At 41.1% G+C, this 20,171-nt stretch overlaps 1 long non-coding RNA gene across 12 annotated transcripts in view; it reads left to right on the plus strand.

Annotated features, from left to right (window-relative positions):
* Positions 1-481: 481 nt before the first annotated feature.
* Positions 482-20,171, plus strand: part of LOC112667546 (uncharacterized) — a 45,426-nt gene continuing 25,736 nt past the window's right edge. For 2 of the 12 annotated variants that reach the window (XR_007404447.1, XR_007404448.1), the window contains exons 1-4: positions 482-875; positions 1,068-1,133; positions 1,824-3,744; positions 8,043-8,205. This is a non-coding gene — a long non-coding RNA (uncharacterized LOC112667546). The other 10 variants (XR_007404453.1, XR_004807731.2, XR_004807727.2 and 7 more) reach the window with 10 other exon arrangements.

Consider the following 20,171-nt stretch of genomic DNA (forward strand, 5'->3'; position numbering starts at 1 on the left):
ATCTTTAAAAAATAAATAAAGTCAGTTAAGGGATCAGGCAATGCTCAGCATGGTGCCAGAGAGTAACAGAGCATAGGAGATGGGGGATGTGTTCTACACTTTGGCCTAGGATAGATGAGGAAGTCCCATTTCCTAGCTCCTTCTCACTTTCACTCATATTTCAAACAATGCATTAGGAGGGAGGGGAAATCCCTTTACAATAGTTTTAGTGGGATTTAAAAGGATAGCAAAATAGAATGCCTGTGTTCAAAGTATAATGTTTCCTGGGAGGTACCTTAGGCCTCTGCTTAGTTTTTCTACGGAATTACCCAGCTTGGATGGATTGCTTCTGGAGGTGAAGTCTGGCCTTGAAAGAAGCAAATGCTGCAGGTGCTTATGGAGGTACAATTTCATTATCAGATTTAGTGTGTTCCTCAAATAATCAATTGAATTTTAACAGTTACAATTTAACAGGAAAACAATGACAACATCCATTATTTTATCCAGAGGGCTCCCATGGACCGGTACTGGGTTCTGCTGGTCTGGTCTTTGCCTCGGGTAAGTCTGTAAGTCATCTCAAGGGCAAGGCCTGAAGGAGAGACGGACCCAAGCCAGTTCAGGAGGAGCCGCAGAGATACCAGGTGTGCTTAGGGGACGTGATTCGGTGCCAGGCCCTGCCACACACCTTCGGGCGCCCCGCCCCCTGGACCGCCACCCACCCGCGGGCGCTGGAAAGCGTTGAACTTCCAACGTCTGGAGGTGAGAAGCGGGACCACGCGGGGGGAAAACGGCTGAGGCCAGGACGGTTGAAAGGAGAGGGAGAGAGGCTGATGCACAGAGGGGTCGCTGGCTGAAATGGGCTTTGGGGACAGGGAAGCAGCAGAAAGGACAGGAGGGTGAGGGCAAGGAATGGGACCCCAGGAGGGGATGGGAGAGGAGGGGGGGCGGTGTAAGTGAGTGATCCACAGGGAAGGGGGACAGATGGGCAAGCAGCAGAGGAAAGCCAGAGAATGGGAAGATCTCCTGGGGGGGGGGGGGGGGGGCTTGGTAGGATTTAGGAGCTGAGCCACTGTGCTCACTCACTCCAGCAGAGGGGCCCTCACCAGGGACAGGAAAAACACGTATTGCTGTGGAGTCCAGAAGTAGCTGCCTGGGTAAGTCTTGATTCTAATATGTTTTGATGACTGGCAGGCCTCTCACTCAGCAGGACTTGGAAGACACTGCTGTAACTATTGGGTTGTAATTGTTGGGAGCTGGCAAAATGCAGATAGCTGTAATCATAATCCTACTTCCTAATCACATAATGTGTCCTTAAACCTTTCAAAGTGCTTTCCCCTATTCTAATCCCGCCCCTGCAATGACCCTGGTAATGTTAGGGGCTGGTTTTGCCTTGTCCCCCCCTTTATACAGGCAAAGAAGTTAAAACTCGGGTGAAATGATTCGCCCAGAGTCCTAGATCAAGTAAATGACTGAGAAGAAACAACAGATTGGTTGACATTTTAGTGAAGCCAGTATTGGCCAGTCTGGATTAAAGATAATTATAGCAGGATGTGACTCTGTGACAAAAGGTAACAGAAGTGATAGCTTGATGAGCCCACAAAATAAAGTCCCCAGACTCAAAAATCATCCCCTCCTCACTGGTAAGTCCAGGAAGCAGATGCTCCTCGACCTGGGCCTGAAGTTTCCAGATCCCTCTATAGTATCTCTGAGGTCCCTCTACTGGGCCTGCCTTGACTCAGACTAATAGTCAATTTAGAAATTGGGAACCTTACTCTGTTTGGGCTGCTATACCAGAATACGGTAGACTGGGTGGCTTATAAACAACAGAAATTTATTTCTTACAGTTCTGGAGGCCGGGAAGTCCAAGACCAAGGTGCTAACAGGTTTGGTATCTGGTGAGAGTCTGCTTCCTCAATGGCCATCTTTTTCTGTAATGTCACAAGGTGGAAGGGCCAAGGGAGCTTCCTCAAGCTTCTTTAATAAAGGCATTAATTCTATGCATGAGGGTTCTGCCCAAATGATCTAATCACCATCAAAAGCCCCCCCCCCCATCTCCTAATACCATCACCTTGGGGGTTAGGTTTCAGCATATGAATTTGGGGGGAATACATTCAGACCATAGTAGACTTAGAAAGGACTCACTTTGCTTGGTAGTATCAAATGTGCATAGGCATAATGGTTACTCCTTTGTTTTTAGGAATGAAGCAGTGCTATAGCCTCCTACCTTGTGTCTCAGACTGGCATGCCTGCCCTCCCTGTTGTTTTATAACGTGCTTAACGTTTCCTCTGTCTGATGTGCAGGATCTACATAACTTAGATTTTTAATCAATTTAATCTATTGATGCTGAACCCAGGAGAGGATTCGGGGATTCTGGGATGGTGGGTAGAAACCAGCTACAAGAAGGTCTAGAGAAAGAGCTTTCCAGGTAGACTGAATAGAGAAGGAAAGGTTCTAGGGTAGGAATGACCTTGGTAAATTCAGGAGACAGAGGCCCCAGGAGACCAAAGCGCAATAACCAGGGGGAAAAAATGGCTTAAAATGAAGTCAGGGAGTAAGGCAGGTATGCAACTGCTGTTGTAGGGAAGAGAGCTTGGAGTCTAGGGCATTAAATCTGGGGAAGGGTGGGCTCCATCAAGTCTCCAATTAAATGCTGCAGAACAGCAGAAGAGGTGAAACAAGAAAAGCCAGGCCAACCTGGCTGAGCCTCCTAAATGAAGATGATGTGGGGTGAATGGAAGGAAACAGAAAGACCACTAGTCTGCAACACAGTGCCAGTGACCTCAAGAACCGTACTCAGAACCATACCAACTTCTCAAAGCTAGAAAATAAAGGGTGGCTGAGGGGATATTTAAACCACAAATCCAACTCAAAGCTGCAGACCCTTGTTAAGTGACTCCTCTCTGGAGGACTCTGTGGGGCATCCACCTCTGAGGCTGGAGATGCACCTCCCCACTGTACACTCTATAGAAAAATGGGAAATCTTTTACATTGTCGATGGTGGGACAATATAAAAGTTTATTATTCACTAGCTCAGGGGTTGTCCTCTAAAATTTTTTTTAAGATTTTATTTATTCATGAGAGACACAGAGAGGCAGAGACACAGGCAGAGGGAGAAGCAGGCTCCATGCAGGGAGCCTGACATGGGACTTGATCCTGGGTCTCCAGGATCACACCCTGGGCTGAACGCCGCACTAAACTGCTGAGCCAGCTAGGCTGCCCCCTATAAAAATTTACAACCAGACTATAGAGAGGAGTTTTAACTGACTTTCTGGTGGTAGGTATGGTTGCAGTGGAGTATAATAAGCAGTGGAGGGATAAAAAAAGGTACTGGAATGTAACACCACCTGGTGATTCCAGAGTCCTGATGAGCTTCTATACAGCCCTCACCTTCAGTTACACTTCAGAGAAAATGATATAACTCTCTTAAATGTTTTTTAAATGTTTGTGTTACCCCTTCTGCCTGAGGTTTCTGTACTGTTACCACCTTATATCAAGCCATCATCCTCTCTCACCTGGGTTATTAAAATAACTATCTTTCTGCTTCCACACTTGCATCCTTACAGACTATTCCTCAAACTGCGGTCTGAGTGGATCTTCTAAACACTGAATCAGGACTTCTTTTTCCCAGTAAGGTGGACTAGGTTATTTGGATCAACTCTCTGACTGAAAACAACTTGAGAGAGAAAAACTGGACAAAACATAAGAAACATTTTCTTAAGGTCAACGAAGGGATGACAAAACAATAAGGAATTATCAAGCCCAAAGTGAGTGGTAAGAAGGCACGGGAACCCACTTTTGCCTTGAAGGCACTCATACATTCCCCAAATTAGACAGTTTTGACTGCACTGTGAGTCCCACTGTACAAAAATCAAAGGCAGCGATGGGCAAAGTAAGGAGTCTAATAGGAGACTGTGGTCAACAGGTTCTAAGGTATCTCCCACCCCACCCCCAAGTGTAGGGAAAGGGACTTCTGCCTTTAATCTTAACAATAGAATATGGCAAAGTGATGGAATATCATTTCCATGATTATTATGAAAGTATCCGTCTTGAGACATGGACTTCTGTAGACAAGTGGAAGGGGACTTAGGGCAGCTTCTAGCAAGAAACTAAAGCTGCAGATTCAAAAAACCCTGTGAATCCCAACAAAAAGGGAATCAATATCTAGAGTCATTGTAATCAAACTAGGAAAAGCTTAAAAGCTGCTAGATAAAAGGATGGACTATGTTTTAAGAAAGGTGCTTTGTATATAGGAGACACTTAATAAATATTTGTGAAATGAATACACAATCACATGTAATTTGGGAGCTTTTATGCTTACTAGCTGTATGACTTACATCCCTTGACTTCTTTGTAACTCAGCCTCTTAATCTGCACAATGTAGATAATAAAACCTACTTAATGAGGACAATTGTGAGGGTTACATTCCTGGTGTAATTAGGTATTCCTGTTCTGCACAGACTCTTTCCCAGATTTGGGTTTCTGGTCTATTCTGTGCAAATTTACTCTCTAATCTAGGTCTCCAGTCCAGGCTCTCTTCCCAGTTCCAAACATCCATCTTGAAATACTTCTACATCTAAAACATATTTCCTTCATTCCCTTTTAAGGGGCTGGAGGCTTCAGAAAAACAAGTCCTATTGCAATAACATCTGTTCAGCTACAGGGGGGAAAAGGTGAATGAACAAACATTTAGCTCAGGGCATATAATTCCCTGACTTAAATAATACTCAGTAGTACTTTCCCAAATTCTGTCATGATAAGAATTACCTGTTGCAGTTGTTTGTAATATAACTTTTGATTCTCTTCCCCCTGAACAATATGACTCGTTGGGTTTAGGGTAGAATCCAGAAATCTGACTTTTTAGCAAGCACCCAGGTGACTCTCACCCTCAGAGAAGAGTGAGAATATAACTAGATGGTGAGGACTTTAAAAAGTAAACAAGCTACTGATTAATATGAACAGGTATTTCCTACCCTAAGAAAGGAGAGAAGGAAGCACAAGAGGCTGGGCCTATCAAGGTATGGATATAATATGGCTCATGTCTGGACAGGCTCACTAACTTTTGGAAGACATAAGTGTGCGTAAAATATAGTAAAGCAAGCAGACTATACTACCATCAGATGGGCGGTAATGGACAAAATAGGAGCTCTGATTGTAGGGACGTGGGCAAGCTTTGTGAAGGAAGTGCACTCTGAGCTAGACTTCCAGAGTTCTTTCAGGTGAATATAAATAGGAAAGGGAATTGCAGGAAAGAAAAAGTTTTAAGCAAAAGAATAAAGGCAGAAAATGCACAAGTTGGTTCCAGTTAAGGCAAGAAAACTGAGCTATTCCTTCCATACGTACAGGGGAAATGCCTGGATGGGGAGGTAGAATAGGGCCAGGTGGAAATGAATGGGCAGTCTGAAAACGCAGTGCAGAAGACCTGAGCAGATGAGGGGTTAAAGGGTGGGTGAGAACAGGGAGCAGAAACCTGAGGATTCTACCAAGAGACTAGGAGCCCCTGAGACAGAGAAAGCCCAAGATGAGTTCCTGCCTCAGGATCCCTGATCCTCACCCCTTCAGAGAGCACTTTCTGATTCCATATCTGACTAGCAAATCCTGAAGCTTTAGCCCCCAAATGCCAAAACTCTCACATTCATCTATCCCAGTAGTGGATGGAGACTCTGTGATCCGCAAGTGAGACTTGAAATGTGCCCCAGCCTGTTCCAATCCCTACCCCCAAAAAGTCTTGGAATACTTTTTTTCTTTTTCTTTTTCTTTTTTTTTTAAGATTTCTTTATTTGTTCATGAGAGACACACACAGAATGAGAGAGGGAGAGAGGCAGAGACACAGCCATGCAGGGAGCCTGACATGGGACTTGATCCCGGGCCTCCAGAATCAGGCCCTGGGCTGAAGGTGGCACTAAACCACTGAGCCACCCGGGCTCCCCCTTTTTTTCACCAGCGATTTCCTCTGCCCAAGAGGTTTTTCCTCACTTCATCTGACTAATGTGCTCATTTGTCAGGTCTCTGTTTAGACCCTTCTTACTCAGAGAACCCTGTTCTCCCTGCTTGGTCTAAATTGTTCTCCACCTGTTACCTTGGAGATGCCCCTTTGGACTTTTCTTCATAGTTTACAGAAATATTGAAGATGACATTCTATTTTTTTTTAAGATTTTATTTATTCATGAGAGAGACACAGAGACACAGAGGGAGAAGCAGGCTCCATGCAGGGAGTCTGATGTGGGACTCCATCCTAGGACTCCAGAATCATGCCTTGGGCTGAAGGTGGCACTAAACCGCTGAGCCACCCAGGCTGCCCCGAAGATGACATTATTATTTGTGTTTGAGGCTCTCTTCCTTCACACAGTAAGCTCTGTGGGCCCATCTGTCTCCCTCACCACTCTCTGCTCAGTACCTACCCCAGGGCAGTCTCTCACCGTTAATATTTGTTTGTGGGGGAGGGGTAAGGGATTGTGGCCTTTTCCAAGATCCTCTGCATTCTCCAGAACCTCATGCGTTTCCTGCATCCTTCTCCAGAGCTTGTACCTGGATTCAAATCCTGACGTCAGTATTCACCAGCTGGGGTGTACTGAACAAGTGGTCTACACTGCTTAAACCTCAGTTTCCTTTTCCTGTAAATTTGAGACTATGACAGTTCCTACCTCACAGAGTCATGAGGAGGATTATAATAAGAGATTCCATGTAAAACAGCCAACAGAGTATATGGAAAATAGCAGTTGATAAAGGTTAGCTGCCATCATTATTGTTGCTAATAACGAATCACCTCTCAGAGTCAAGGTATCAGGCTTTTTTTCCACAAGAAAGTTCTCATTTTATTAATATACTTAGATCTTATAAATCAAGAAAATGCAGTAGAAACATGGGTTCTAAGGATGAAAATCCACAGAAAACTTTAAAATTTTTCTGAATATCTAAATATGATCAGAGTAGAGAGGAGGAAAGGGGTCACAGTCTGGGTCTCAGGTACTCCCATATCTTCTTCTCTCTAGTGTTAAGGAAGAAGGAAAAGCAAACAGGCAAGTGCCCCTTCCTGGGAGGGGAGGGTTGGGGCGGTGACGTTAGGCTCCCTTCTCTGTGGGAGGTTTCTGCTTCTCTGGCTGACACAGCCTGCCATGACGCCCTCCCTGAATGCCAGCTCTTACAGAGCACACGTGTAGTTCTTTGGAGGTCACATATCTATCTCTTATCACACCCCTTAACACACCCCTTACCAGAAGTTTTTTTCTGGGACTTAACCAGTGATGTCTCATGCACGCAGTCCAAGAATTCCTGTGTGGCTCTTGCCATTGTTTCCTCCATTCCACACCTTGGAGTACTTCCCCTGTCCTAGGACACTGCTGTCACTGCTGCTAGAGTTTCACTACCTGGGAGCCATGACGTTTTCCTCCAAATGTAAGGGGGACACCCCACTCCCCACTCCATGCCACACAGATCCAAGATAAGTGGGGTGGTACTGTTCTCATACGGGGATTTTACAATGGGATCCTCCAGGGAGATCTAGCTGCTAAAGAATCTAAAGGGCCTCCCCTGGAAGTGGTCTCAGAGCATGACCAGGAGTGAGTATTGGGCTTACGATCCTCTATTCCACAGTCAGTCCATTTTTTTCCCCTCTTTTCTACCTTTTCTTCAATTTATTCCCTTCTTGGGGTGTCAACAGGGCCAACATCCCCTGGAAAGTTGTTAGAAATGAAGACTCTCAGGCCCATCCCCAGACCTTCTAATCAGAACCTGCATTTTAACAAAATCCCCAGGTAATTACTAAAGTTTGAGAAATACTGATACATAGGACACAATTTTTGAATTCTCCCAAAGGGGAATTTTAGCCAAAGGAGCTGAATTTCCCCCCATTTTACATATGCTGATTATTGTACAGGCATTCCTTGGCTGCTGAACTAGTCAGCCCAGGGGGTCTGCCACAGTCATTCTGCGGAGATTCCACATAAGCAGCCCCATACCTGTTCTTTAGAGATACCCTAGTAGTTTAAAAAAAAAAAAAAAAAAAACACACCCCACCCAACCCAGAATGATAGGTTATCTTCTTCTTCTTTTTTTTTTTTTAAAGATTTTTATTTATTCATGAAAGACACAGAGAGAGAGAGGCAGAGACATGCAGGGAGCCTGATGCGGGACTCAAGCCCAAGACTGTGGGATCACACCTGGGGCTAAAGTCAGGCGCTCAACCTCTAAGCCACCCAGGCGTCCCAATGATGGGCTATCATACACAGGTAAATGGTAAATCTTGAAGGAATGTTGAAATCATCAGTACCTGTAACTCGATAATGCCTTCTTCACATATGTCTTATGATACTTCAGTATATTAGGGAAGGAAAATGATTGTAATGTACCTGTTTTGTTAGTGATGTACACATTCACTGTGCTTAGAAATACACAGCACAACTTACACTGAAATTGTAAATTCACATGATCCTTGAAGGTAGTTCTCTCCTGGAGAGCTTGTATAACTTGTATCAGAGATTGGTCTGAGGACATGAATGCTCTCAGAAGAAAGGCTGAAAAGGGCTCTAGCTGGTGTCCACCTGCCACCCCAAGGTGCAGTGTTTCTAGAATTCATCCAGAGGTTCTTTGGCATGCTTCCTAGGATATAAGTCTCATAAAATACAAAGAACTGTCTTGTGAATGAATTCTTAGAATTTGTTGCATCCTCTGGTTTGATTTCTCCCTGATTCTGACCAGCTAACTGGATGAGCTGGCATTGTTGTTTTTCCTCCTCTGATAAACCGAGCTCTAGAACTTGCTGTCTGAGGAATCTCGTGGAATATTCAAAACAAGAAGATAACCCCCACCACCACCAAAAAAAAGAACATGTGAAATCATGCTATTATTTTCCTGCTTGGCTGCTGTCCTGTGTCTATGTGGTTGACAAGTTTCTGAAAACCTGCAGGGTCTTTTTCTGGCTTGGTATGCTGGGGATGGAAATTTCTGAAGTCCTGTAAAATTATTTTAGGGCAACAGTGTGGTTGGCTTACTAGAGAATCAGGAAAGAGGCGGTCTTCTTTGGAGCAAACTGGTTTACCCATTATGTTAAAAAGCGTAGCCTCGATAGGATGTGATCATAAAGCAAATTCATTTCCGTCCCTGCTCCCTCTACTCAGAGGCTGGTTCTTCAGGTGGGTACCTGTAGTTCTTGAAGACACTTAGAAAAAAGGTCCTCCAGCCAATTTTAGTCATGAAGTAGTCTCAGTCGTTAAAACGGCCAGTCCCATGTAATAGTTAAAACTCTGAATTTCATTTAAGGCAAGTATTTCTCCTTCCTCCACTTCCCCAGTTCAGGTTGCTTCAGGCTGGAAGCCTGCCGTTGTGGAAAGCGAAGTAGGGGCCAGAGGAGCTGGGTAGAACAGCTGGCTTCTTTGCTTTCCTACCTAATGCTTCTACTGCTCCTTTCCCACTCCCTCTAGGGTGTGGGTCCTACAAGGACTTCCGGGCTTCTGGTGGAGGTGGACTGAGGAAGGAGGGGGAGGTGGAGGGGGCTTCCTTTAGGGGAACTGAAGCGCTTGGTGATGGTGTTCCAGGACCTCAGTACGTGTTCAAAGTGGACCCCTCCTCTTACGCCGCTCTTGGGTAGGGGTGGCAAGGTGGAGGGAGGGTTGTGGAGGAGTGAAGGGCTTGGGGATGGCTCCACTGAAAACACTGGACAACAGCACCTCCTCTGCTGGCCACTTGCTCCACTGGCTTCTGCATTTGATTCCAGGCCCCTGTTGCCTAGCAGCCTCTGGCAGGCAGCCCACTTGTGCAGGGGCTCCTTAAAAACAACCCTCACGTTCATTTTCTCCCTTCCCCCATGTGACCCACGGGGTGCATGTGCTTTTCTGTTCTGCATTAAGTAGTGTACACACTCCTCCTCCTACCCTGACTCCAGCCGTGGCCTTCTGCTTTTAATTTTCTCTGGCATGCATCCAGTACCAGTCGATCTGGTCCTCTGGATTCTAAGGAGCACGGTTTGCCAACTAATCTTTGAAAACTCCTTCTGAGACTTGAGAGGAGGAGGAGCTCACCTCCCCAAGAGGGAGGAGGTGAGAGGGGAAAGGCCACAGTGCTGCGACTATGTTTCCCAAAGTCTTTTTTCAAATTCCTCAAACCTCACTTGAAGGGTTGAGGAGTGCGTGTTAATCTCAGGGTCACAAGGCTGTCTCCAACAAGCAACCTTGCAAATCCTCGCAGGTGGTCTCTCAACCTGCCTTTGAAGTCAGGGGAATTGTCACTGTTTTCTCCTTTTCTCTGGATCTTGTCTGCATCCAAGACATCTCTCATTTTAACAGGTGCTTTCTAGCTCCACTATGCACCCATAGGATTTCATTTTAAAGCCCCTCTAGGAGAAGGAAGCATCTTTATCTTTTTCAACATATGAATGACAGATTGCCTTCCTTTTTGTCTTTCTGTCCTTATTAACTGTTTATTACACTATATTTTTGTGGGAATGCCTTTTTTCCTTTTTTTAGCCGTTTAGAAATGAAATTGGACAATTCACCATAACTCAGAGTCATGCTTCAGAGAAGTAAGGGAATCCTTCTGTTTTTCTTACTGAAAGTAGTCGAAGGCAAATTCTTTTAGCTTTATGGGTGTTTACATTAGAAACTGAAGTTAGGGAGATTTTTAAACAAATTCAAGCTTAAAAATATACTTTTTTAATTTTTAGCTTTTCACATCAGGATTCAGACATATAGGAGAAAGGTTGAAACATAGGAGAAAGGTCGTTTTTTTTTTTTTTCCCAATGTGGGTGGACAAGCTGAGGATAATGTGGGTGCTAAGTGGGAGTTCCTGGCTTGATTGGATGAAAGCTGTGGGGCTGGTTGGGCTTAGGGGGAAGAGATAAACATTATCCTGGAGTAATGAAGTGGGGCCTGGGAGTGGCTGAATTATAGGCAGTTCCAGTCGCACCATATCTTCCTGGCCCAGGGAATGGCACCAGCATCTTAATGATAACCTTATGTAGGAAAAATTTTGAGCTTCAATAATACTATGTATTATCTATAATACCCTCTTCTCAATATCTGATTCTGATTTTCCTAGAACTTATTTTACAGCTCAGAGTTGTAGGTAGCAGCAATGCAAAACACCTGACCCTGACACCACTCCCCACTCTCTACCACATACACAATAAACTAACTTCGGCTCCATAATGCACATGCATTTCAGTATTCCTAATCCATAAATATGTCTGTTCTTTAGATTCCCCTTTAAACTGGTTATAACACCTTATCTACTTCCTCATTAGTGAAGATTTTAAATAAAAATCTTTAATATGTATATGTGCAGGAGAGTCATGCTTTTTTCTTATTTTGAAAATGACCTTTTTTCAGCTTTAGAGTTCTTTCCCCAAGATGCCCAAAGGATTCATCTGACAGAGGCAGGTAAACTTTGCCATCAGAGAAGTGCATCTCCTATAGGCTGCTTATACCTGAGTACAGCTCTTGGCACCTGGAGGTGAATCCAAAGTGACAAAGCATCTTTGCTATTTTTCTAATTTTAATTTTCCTCTCTGCTAATTTGATATTTTGGTTTTGGTTCATTTATAGCCACTACTCATTAGTAGCAGCAGTGATGGAGAATTTGCTTTTAGAGTCTGACCCTGTGGTGATCTTTAGAAATGGCTTAATGGATTACAGAGATCTATTCCATGCTGAGTGAGAAACAATGGAGAATCCGGATGTTAGTCCTTTTTGTTTGTCTGTTTTGAGCCCAAATCAATTAAGAGTTCTGTGCCCATTGGGAAGGAAACTTTCATACCAGGGCTGGTGGAATTTGGGGTTTCTGGTCCTACTCTTAACTGAAATTGCAGAATTGAAGCAATAAGCTCTCTTTATGTGTCTCTCTGTCTATGTGCCTATAGTTCAGAAAAGCTTTCAACTCTTTATTTTGTGATTAGATAATATTTTCCTACCACCAGAGGGTATTAATACATTTGATTACCAAGAACTCTATTCTGATTGTCTGATAGGAATAAATAAGTGCTTATATATAAAGCAAATATTCCCAAAATTCCCAGAAAGCAATAAAATTGAACTTCTAATATTTTAAATGTGCTACATTAAAAAAAAATTCTTACAAAAACCAACTCAATAACATTTTAAGACTTCAAGTACCTAAATTTAATCTTCAGAAAATAAAACTAGTTTAATATTTGGGGTTTAATAATAACAGCTATGTTTTCTCTGATTTATTAGTGTTAAGTATAATTCCTAACAACATTCTACTTTGGTATTCTTTTTTGTAGATCTTACTGATCAAAATAAGTTAACATTCTTCATAATGTTTAAGATTATGAAAAAAATGGAAATTGTGTTTAACTAAATTGAATCATTATTCTTAAAAACTTTTTATTTCAATGGTAATTTTTTTTTATACTATGTCAGCTTAAAGGTAACTTCCAAGTTATCTTTAAGGTAACTTAAAACCTTTGTGTATGTGTATATTGAAAACTGCAAGCTGGGGGAGTGGGGGGTCTTAACTCTGACATTTACCATATTAGAAATTGAAATTGAGAAAGGTTTATAATTCTTATTTATTGAACCACTTGAAAATAGCAACAATGAATGCATTGCATATTAATATTCTTAGGAATCTTGTACAACTAGTTCCAACATTGCAAATGCCCTGACATGGGTTTTAGAATAACAGATAAGTTTGTTCCAGAATATAAAATGAAGGACAAAACTTGGAAATAATTTATCATTTTAACATGCACAGTTCAGTAACATAAAGTATACTCACATTGTTGTGCAACCATGACTACTATCCATCCCCAGAAATGTTTGATCTTCCCAAGCTGAAATTCTGTAATTACCCAATCCCCCCAGTTCCCAAGATCCTAGCAGCCACCATTCCACTTTCTGTCTAGAAATACATTTTAATTGTCTTGGTTTATAAAACCTGAGTCTGAAAAGCTACAAAATGTGTTAAAGTCTTTGCAAAGTTTGCTTGGTTTTGATGGTCTTGTTTCCTTGGTTTACTGTTTACCCCCTTTTCCTGTAATATGAAGTTCTCTCTTCTGTGTAAACTGTCTAGATTACAAAATATTGTCTTACCAGAATAATTTTATGTGCTTTATGTTAACTTTATTATGCTCTTGATTATTTTTATAAAGCAAACAATGTTTCTTTACTTATGAAAGAACTAAGGTTCTTTACAGTCCTGCCTATTTTTAGATGTTTTGTTGTCACTTTCAGATGGAGCCAACCAGTTGTTCCTTAGGTACCCATGGTACTATGTCAACTGTTCATATCTCTTGACAACTTTTGGGGTTTACCTTCCTAAAATCCAATGATTTTTTCTTTTACCCTATAAAAGAAAGGTGTTAAAAATAATTAGAGTTTATTTGTTATGTTACTGTTGATGATTTTCATGGAAAGAGTCGTTCAAATTAGAAAAGATGCTCAGCCTTCCCTAAGTTAAATTTATATAGGTAAAATATTATTAATGTAAATATTTTAGAGCCTAAATGCTTATGGGAATACCCTGACGATTTGTCAATGTTTCTAGTTATCAGTGTCCAGATATGTTTCGCCTCATGTTAGCAACAAGAATGTGGTATGACCAATATAAATTTCAGTTATTATTTTAAGTGTTTGCTTGGTTGGAATCTTCTTTACTTTGGATCTCTGGTTTTCATTTGGGGATAAACATCAGACTTAAATCTATAGGGTTTTATTAAAATGCTGATGTTTAAGACCTACTCTAAGTCTCTTTACTTGATATTGTCGATATATTTTTGGTATATTCTTAGTATATTAGTATATATATTATACCTCAGGAATTTTGTACATCTCAAGAATTTTTCCTCTGTAAAAAGTGTGCTCATCCATTATTATAAATCAGATTTCATATTCAATGTATTTTTGGAAAATGGCCTTAATTATCTGTATAGACATGTTGACTAAAGCTTTATATTTCTTTTGGATCATCTTTGTTTTGCATGACATAGAAATAACCAAAATTCTTTGTCAGTTGCATCAGTCTTGTTATGAACACTCCAGTAATTGTCACAGTCATTTTAAGTCTCTGGCTTCTACAGATAGTGTTGGTATTACTTGGATGTTTCCCTGAAGGCTCTATAATCATCTACAGGCCAGGGTTCACATCTTCAACAAAGAAGCATGATCCCAGAGTCCATGGAAAAGGACTGTACCAGATACTTTAAAGAATAGATCTTGGGTACAGGTTTCTGATGTCATTGCCTAAACAACTTTAAGACTGTACAGTGGGCTAAGTCAAGATTTCCAGAAACTTTTTTGATCAAGAAGCCAATGGGTTCATGATACTGCCAACCTAAGATCCAGCTGAACAAGACTTGATTACACAGGACTGAATGAACTGAAGAGAGATTATTGTAGCCATTTGTTCAAATGTTGTTGATGTCATTTTAATGTTCTATTTTCTGGGTATAAAAGGAAGCTCTTTCTCTTTCTTATTAAGGTTATCTATAACCCATAACAATTTAGTAGATTCTGGTTATGTGAACTGAAATGGAATATTCTTTTTTTTTAACTTTTTAAAAGATTTTATTTATTTATTCATGACAGACAGAGAGAGGCAGAGACATAAGGCAGAGGGAGAAGCAGGCTCCCTGCAGGGAGCCTGATGCAGGACTTGATCCCGGGACCTGAGCCAAAGGCAGACGCTCAACCACTGAGCCACCCAGGTGCCCCTGAAATGTAATATTCTTGAATGATATTCTCCCTGCCTGACTGCCCCTCCCAAATTCAGAAACTTTTTTTATGTGTTCTTACTTCTAATTGTAATAGAGTTATTTACATAGGTTCAATAAGAATCTACCTATCTTTTTACTGAATATAATTGGAAAAATTGTTATGCAACCAAGGCCTTGTCTGGAATGTCATACTTGAGAATGATGCTTAGTTAATTGGGTACTGCCAGCCACAATTTTTTCCCCAAGAGAATATTTTAAAATATTGCTTTCAACTGTTCACCCCAAATTATGGAGTACGAACCAGCCATTTACACTTTTTCCTTTGTAAAATGTCTCTCCCTACAAAATATTTTTCTTAATAATATTGTCAACAGGTTACTCATTTCCTGTACTTGAGACACAACATTCAAAATTAGTTGTGTTCCGTCTCTTGATTCTTCTGGATTTCTCCAACTTTCCTCCATGCTTCCTATGTAAATAGGAAGCAAAAAACTGTTAACCAAAAATACTTTTTTACATTTTAATTAGTCTGTTATTTATGAAGATTAGCTTTTCAAAGCAGTACTGTTATTCCTGTCTTTCTTAATATCCATCATTATAGACACAGTTCTAAATTTAAAAAATCTTCCCCATCTCTGCAAACTATATCCCAGGATGGACAAGCTGGACTGAATAATGATTTGTGATACAGTGTGAAGATCTAGTCTACCAAGTGCACATCTGGCTTAAGACCATAACACATTTTTTTTTTTGCTTTTACATACTCTTTATTGCCAATAGTTTAAAATGATCAACATAAAAAAGAAATATTTTAATAATAAATATTGATCTTTTGGCTGTAATAAATAGTTTATTCATAAGGAATGCACTTTTCCAGCCACAAGGATCTTCAAAAATTAACAACAAAAAATTATAGATGGCCATCGTTCACAGCTGAGCATCCAAAGCCTGCTCTGATTACAGCCTTTAAGCAACATGGGAGCTTCCTCCCTTCTGCCTCCTCTTTGGGAAGTCTTCTGTCTGAAATGCTCTCAACAGAGAGAAGAGACAATGCACCTTTCTGTGAAGTTGTCTGAAAAACCTTTTAAAACAGGTATGTCAAGAAAAACTGCATTCTGGTTCACTCTCAGATTGTCCAATGTTAAGAACTGTATGCCTCAGCCTGGTCTGATTCCATCCAGTCCAGCAGGCCATAGAGGAATTGTTTTCGTGCCACCACCGGTCCATTTTTTTCAACATGCCGTAAATCATCTGACTGGCTTCCCTGTAGAAAAGAGGAGTCCCATAGAGTCCAAGAAGTCTTTTAGTTACATCTCTGTAAGAGCACTTTCAGAGCATATTCCATTTGATTTTTTGATTCTGATGAACAGCCAGACATCAGCAGAGTTGTCAGTCTGAACGTTGTAGATATCCTGTCCTCATTAATGTAGTGAGCAGATATTCTTCATTTTGGCTACAGATGATTATCTTCGTTTGATCGTGGTAGAAGTTCACCTGAAAGGTGCCATCATTGAAGAAACAGTTTGAAGAGACTGTCCTCAAAGAATACTTCAAATGTTCAATATCTTGCTGTAACCTGCACAGAAAAAGGCCAAATGGCATGGCTTAATTCATGAAACATTCAAATGCAATGAAGGCAACTATCTCTTCCAAATTGAGAATGGGCATTGCCTCAGTGAAGGACATCCTTTGGACATAACATCAGGTCTGTAACCTGAATATACTCCTAAAGTACTATGTAAAACACGATGACTTGGACTTTCTGAAAGAGGTAGACGTGGAAATGCATAGGATATGCCTAGCTTAATTCCAGATGAGCATCAGGATTATCAACAGATACACACCTTCTGTATCATGTTTACGGAGAATCTGTTTCACCAAAGCCTTTCCACTGTTCCTTTCCTCTGGAGAGAAATATAAAGTTCAGGAGCAATATTTGGATCACTTCTTACAGCTCGACTCTGAACTTTTACCATGAACAGTAGGGGGCAATCTCTATACCCCAACTCTCAAACGTTTCTTTTACTGTGCATTACTTCCCAGTTGGAACAGTATTTCACCAGTCCAAATCACCACTGAATTTGTAATATACTTTTTCTCCTTAAATTGTTCTTTTTCCCTTTTTTTGAAGATTTTATTTATTCATGAGAGACAGACAGAGAGGCAGAGAGACAGAGGGAGGAGCAGGCTCCATACAGGGAGCCCAACGTGGGACTCGATTCCAGGTCTCCAGGATCACGCCCTGGACTGAAGGCGGCGCTAAACCTCTGAGCCACGGGGGCTGCCCCTGTTTGTTTGTTTGTTTGTTTGTTTGCTTTTAAGTACTGCTTTACTTGCTCAATTTTGAGATTCAGCCAAATGGTCTAATGTTTTTTTCAAGTAAGGTAAAGCTTCCTCCACAGATTTGACAGGAAGATTTCCCTGGAGTATGCAAAGTTTACTAAACAGGACATAAAAGCAATCCTCAATCACATGATGGCCCATACTCAAGAATCAAATTCAAAATTCTCATATCCTAAAAATTGAAGTGGTGATTTATATGTCCACCCTATTCATGTTTCATATTCCTGCTGAATGATTTTTGGAAATTTTCTGAAGATTCTCTCTGGGAGGGTCCTTATCACACAATTTCCACCAGAACCACTATGGACAACTGATCTGAGCTCCTTTTGTCCTTTTTGGAAAAAGTTTCAGAAGACCAGGGGCAGGTGGAGGAGCACTCTGGCTGGGGACCCTCCTCAGACCCTCTTAAGGCCAACTTCTGGCTGCTCCAAGTCTATGTTTTTGGATCCACAGCCACCAGGCAGCAGTACTATGGAGGACAAGCTGCCTATGTCATCAACCACTGCATTGCCAGGCTCCTTCAGGTGGGCATGACTCCCAGGACAAAGGAGGAGAGGCTCCTTGCTGACCTGGGGAAGTTGTCAGCTCCTGACTTGTCACTTTTATGGAACTAAGGTTGACTTTATGGAAACTGGTTTAAAAGTTCCAGCCTTAAAGCTGGTAAGGGAGGTTACTTTTATGGCAGGGCAGAAACCTATAGATTCTTTAAGTACTTTGAGAAGAGACGAAGTCACCCAGAACAGATGGGTACTGCAGATGTAATCTGGTGGATAAAGTTCCGTGGACTTGGCCTCCTAGCCTCAGGATAGCAAGTCATCAAGGCTTTCAGAAGTCCAACTGAGATTCCTTATGGAAACATCTAGCAGAGCAAAATGTAACAAGGTCTTTTGGTAAACATTCTTACTGCACCTATGTAAATAATTAGGCCAAGAGTAATGAGGCAAACTCACTTTGTAATCAAGAATCTTTGAGATATTTTTTGATCAGAAGTGGGCAAACTGTAGGGAAAAATTTGTGCTCAGATGGAAAATTATGTGTGGTCATTCTAAATTACACCTGGGTTGTCTGATTCTGATTCTGTAAACTATTGAGAACTAATAATAATGCTAATGAATTTTTGTCCATAGACATGCAAACAAATTATGTTCAGGAATTAAAGAACTGTAAAATCAATTTTGGCTCTATTTGCACATCCCTTACAATATCCCTAACCTATAACTGTGTCTGTCTTTGGGATTCTCCTTTGTCCAGGTTGTAACACATCACTAGTTTATTCATGAATGAGTTAAATAAAAATTTCATATCTGTATGAAAGTCATGATTTTACCCGCTTTTAAAAATTAACTTTTAATGTCTACTTGGAACTGAATTGCCATTTAATGGTTGATCACGTGTGCCTGAGTCTTTGCTTCAGCCACAAAGGCCTAGAGACTTTCAGACAAGTGTCAAGAGACTTTTGAGGCAACCCAGTTTGGTGATTTTGCAAGCGACCTAGCACAGGAACTTTCTAGAAGCTTTATGGTGGCAGCCCTGTTCAGAACCCACTTGTTTTTTCTGTTCTACCAATTAAAGCGGGCTGAGACTTCTTAGCAATCATTGTTCTGGTCATTCAGCTCTTCTTCAAGGGCTGCTCACACTCCAAAAGTATACTTAAGAGGAAAAATACAAATTAAAGATCCTCATATTCTCTCAAAGACAAGAGCAAGATAGTGCTGAAGCAACTGCCACATGAAGATTTATAAGCTTGTTTAAGTGAAAGTCATGTAAAACTTCATTCTTGTATCCAGATGGCAGGTAGAAAGTATGGTCATAAAGTCCTCAAAGAGGGCTGACCTATTCTTTTTTTTTGGGGGGGGGGGGGGGCTGACCTATTCTTTACTACTTTTTGATGACAGAGTACTACTTCCTCACACACTTTGTTAGAGACTGGCCAAAAATCTCCTGACCTAGAGTGCAGCAACAGTCAGTTGGGCCCCAGGAAATCATCACCTACTTAGTTATCTCTTGATCATAAGGGCAACTCTCTTATTTTCCATTTATTTGCTTTTTTTTAGAGACAGAGCAGGAAGGAGCAGAGGGAGAGGAGGAAATCCCAAGCAGGCTCCACATCTAGTACAGAGCTCCAAGTAGGGCTCAATTTTACAACCCTGGGATTATGACCTGAGCCAAAATCAAGAGTCAGATACTTAACCAACTGAGCCACCCAGGGGCCCCTCCATTTTTTAAAAATCAACTCTTGCTCTCTCTATAAAACAGTATATCAAAAGAGAAATATATCCCTTCAGCAACTGAGGAAAATCTTTAAGAAACATAAGTAACATATGGTAAGGACTTTTGTTGTCATGGGGATGGTTTTATAAGTAATTCTAGTAGGTCCAAGTTACTCTACTTCAGTGCTTGACAGCAGTGTCCTGAAATATTACACTCCTTCTTTCATGCTTCCTTGAGTATATGAGATGTGCATAGCCTGCAAAGCATTTGTATAAGACTCCTTCTAAAGCAATACTTGTCAGGGAGGAATTTTTAAGTCTATTAAGATGATATTTTGTAGAGGTTCTTAGTGTTATACTTCTGGAAAAAATGATGACAGAATGAAGGTATATCCGTTGAGCCAACATGGTTATAATTAGTCATGGTAGTTGTTTAAAAGAACTATTTAGAATTCATAGTTTTATGGTGTGGTTTCTCTTTTCCCTCACAGGACACATTTTGAACAATGTTTACAGAATCCCTTAGGATTCTGGAATTCTTGACATAGAGAGCATTGTTCAATTATACTCTTGTCACAGGCTCTGTCCATTAACACCCACACTCACTATGTTCACAATCCATAGGAATTGGTTCATATAATTTTCCATAGCTGTTTTCTAATTTGAACATTAGATAAACTGCATTGCACTCCCTGTACAAAGACTGCCAGAAGTGAGCACTCCCAAGTACAGTTTTATAAAGAAACTTTGATAATAAATATTGGGATATTAGAAGGCCCAAAACATGGCATCTCTTTTCCCTGCCTAACTTTTGAAGAAGTAAGGCAGATAGAGGTGAAAAGCCACTTTCACTAACAAAACTTGTTTGGAAGTACATGGCTTGTGGATGACAAAAGCAAACTTCCTAACCCCAAACTCTAGAATTAGACAAACTTACCTAGTTATAGCCCATCCTAAAAATCCACAAGGTTG

Source organism: Canis lupus, chromosome 21 (assembly GCF_003254725.2).
Source record: "Canis lupus dingo isolate Sandy chromosome 21, ASM325472v2, whole genome shotgun sequence".
Classification (NCBI taxonomy): Eukaryota; Metazoa; Chordata; class Mammalia; order Carnivora; family Canidae; genus Canis; species Canis lupus.